Here is a 3,709-nt window from a genome sequence, read left to right on the forward strand (position 1 = left end):
TTCCTTTTATCTATTTTTCCTTTCTAACTTAGTTTCTATTTATTTTAGTTTTATTAAGTATACCACTAGCCCCTAAATTAGTATTTATAAATACTCTATTGCCACATGAATTTCTCATACCTAATAAAATAGTTTAATGTTTTATAAAATGCATTTAATTATTTTTTTAAGCCATTGTTTTATTTAGTTTAGTGCTTTTAATTATTTTTTAAAAAATGTGATCCTCCACCATAATTAACTAAGCATTATTTGCCACCTCTAGAACATTTTAAATTTAATGTTTGAAAACTTTACCATTTGACTTGATTTTAAATTTTGAATTCGAACAGGATTGGATCATCGTGAGATTTACAACAGTAAGAGTGGTGACGTGGCCTCATTAGCAGAGGTTACTGTAGCTTGATTATCCGGGCGTCACAAAGCTAAGCTTGGGGATTCCCATGGAACCCCAAAGATAATCTAAGGACACCTAAAATCCAATGCTTGGGGATGCCCCGGAAGGCATCCCCTCTTTCGTCTACTTCTATCGGTAACTTTACTTGGAGCTATATTTTTATTCGCCACATGATATGTGTTTTGCTTGGAGCATCTTGTATGATTTGATTCTTTACCTTTTAGTTTACCACAATCATACTTTCTGTACACACCTTTTGAGAGAGCCATACATGATTTGGAATTTGTTAGAATACTCTATGTGCTTCACTTATATCATTTGAGTTATATAGTTTTGCTCTAGTACTTCACTTATATCTTTTAGAGCACGATGGTGGATTTGTTTTATAGAAACTATTGGTCTCTCATGCTTCACTTAGATTATTTTGAGAGTCTTAAATACCATGGTAATTTTCTTAAATAATCCTAATATGCTTGGAATTCAAGAATAGTAAAAGAACTTCCTTATGAGTGTGTTGAATGCTATGAGAAGTTTGATGCTTGATAATTGTTTTGAGATATGAAGATGGTGATATTAGAGTTATGATAGTTGAGTAGTTGTGAATTTGAGAAATACTTTTGTTAAGATTTTTGATTCCCGTAGCATGCACGTATGGTGAACCGTTATGTGATGAAGTCAGAGCATGATTTATTTTTTGATTGTCTTCCTTATGTGTGGCGGTCGGGGATGAGCGATGGTCTTTTCCTACCAATCTATCCCCCTAGGAGCATGTGCGTAATACTTTGCTTTGATAACTTGTAGATTTTTGCAATAAGTATATGAATTCTTTATGACTAATGTTGAGTCCATGGATTATATGCACTTTTCTCACCCTTCCACCTTTGCTAGCCTCTCTAATACCGCGCACCTTTCGCCGGTATCATACACCCACCATATACCTTCCTCAAAACAGCCACCATACCTACCTATTATGGCATTTCCATGGCCATTCCGAGATATATTTCCATGCAACTTTCCACCATTTCGTTTATTATGATACACTCCATCATTGTCGTATTGCTTAGCATGATCATGTAGTTGACATCGTATTTGTGGCAAAGCCACCATTCATAATTCTTTCATACGTGTCACTCTTGATTCATTGCACATCCCGGTACATCGCCGGAGGCATTCGTATAGAGTCATATTTTGTTCTAAGTATCGAGTTGTAATTGTTGAGTTGTAAGAAAAATAAAAGTGTGATGATCATCATTATTAGAGCTGTCCCAGTGAGGAAAGGATGATGGAGACTATGATTCCCCCCACAAGTCGGGATGAGACTCCGGACGAAAAAAGAGGCCATAAAAAAGAGAAAAGGCCCAAATAAAAAAATGAGAGAAAAAGAGAGAAGGGACAATGTTACTATCCTTTTACCACACTTGTGCTTCAAAGTAGCACCATGATATTCATGATATAGAGTCTCCTATGTTATCATTTTCATATACTAGTGGGAATTTTTCATTATAGAACTTGGTTTGTATATTCCAATGATGGGCTTCCTCAAAATGCCCTAGGTCTTCATGAGCAAGCAAGTTGGATGCACACCCACTTAGTTTCTTTTGTTGAGCTTTCATATACTTATAGCTCTAGTGCATCCGTTGCATGGCAATCCCTACTCACTCACATTGATATCTATTGATGGGCATCTCCATAGCCCGTTGATATGCCTAGTTGATGTGAGACTATCTTCTCCCTTTTTGTCTTCTCCACAACCACCATTCTATTCCACTTATAGTGATATATCCATGGCTCACGCTCATGTATTGTGTGAAGATTGAAAAAGTTTGAGAACACCAAAAGTATGAAACAATTGCTTGGTTCGTCATTGGGGTTGTGCATGATTTAAATATTTTGTGTGGTGAAGATGGAGCATAGCCAGACTATATGATTTTGTAGGGATAACTTTCTTTGGCCATGTTATTTTGAGAATACATAATTGCTTAGTTAGTATGCTTGAAGTATTATTATTTTTATGTCAATATTAAACTTTTATCTTGAATCTTTCGGATCTGAATATTCATACCACAATTAAGAAGAATTACATTAAAATTATGCCAACCAGCACTCTGCATCAAAAATTCTGTTTTTATCATTTACCTACTCGAGGACGAGCAGGAATTAAGCTTGGGGATGCTTGATACGTCTCCAACGTATCTATAATTTTTGATTGCTCCATGATATATTATCTACTCTTTTGGACATTATTGGGCTTTATTATCCACTTTTATATTATTTTTGGGACTAACCTATTAACCGGAGCCCAGCCCAGAATTGCTGTTTTTTACATGTTTTAGGGTTTTGAAGAAAAGGAATATCAAATGGAGTCCAAACGGAATGAAACCTTCGCGAACGTGATTTTCTCAACGAACAAGGCTCAGGAGACTTGGACCCTACGTCAAGACACAAAAGAGGAGGCCACGAGGTAGGGGGGCGCGCCTACCCCCCCTCCCCCAGGCACGCCCTCCACCCTCATGGGCCCCGGCCCCCTGTTGCTCCACCGACGTACTCCTTCCTCCTATATATACCTACGTACCCCCAAATGACCCGATACGGAGCCAAAACCCTAATTCCACCGCCATAACTTTCTGTATCCACGAGATACCATCTTGGGGCCTACTCAGGAGCTCCACCGGAGGGGGCATCGATCATGGAGGGCTTCTACATCAACACCATAGCCCCTCCGATGAAGTGTGATTAGTTCACCTCAGACCTACGGGTCCATAGTTTGTAGCTAGATGGCTTATTCTCTCTTTTTGGATCTCAATACAATGTTCTCCCCCTCTCTTGTGGAGATCTATTCGATGTAATCTTCTTTTTTGCGGTGTATTTGTTGAGACCGATGAATTGTGGGTTTATGATCAAGTCTATCTATGAACAATATTTGAATCTTCTCTGAATTCTTTTATGTATGATTTGTTATCTTTGCAAGTCTCTTCAAATTATCAGTTTGGTTTGGCCTACTAGATTGATCTTTCTTACAATGGGAGAAGTGCTTAGCTATGGGTTCAATCTTGCGGTGTCCTTTCCAAGTGACAGTAGGGGCAGCAAGGCACGTATTGTATTGTTGCCATCGAGGATAATAAGATGGGGTTTTCATCATATTGCATGAGTTTATCCCTCTACATCATGTCATCTTGCTTAAGGCGTTACTTTGTTTTCATTAACTTAATACTCTAGATGCATGCTGGATAGCGGTCGATGAATGGAGTAATAGTAGTAGATGCAGGCAGGAGTCGGTATACTTGTCTTGGACGTGATGCCTATATACATGATCAT

This window comes from Triticum dicoccoides, chromosome 2A (genome assembly GCF_002162155.2).
Source record: "Triticum dicoccoides isolate Atlit2015 ecotype Zavitan chromosome 2A, WEW_v2.0, whole genome shotgun sequence".
Classification (NCBI taxonomy): Eukaryota; Viridiplantae; Streptophyta; class Magnoliopsida; order Poales; family Poaceae; genus Triticum; species Triticum dicoccoides.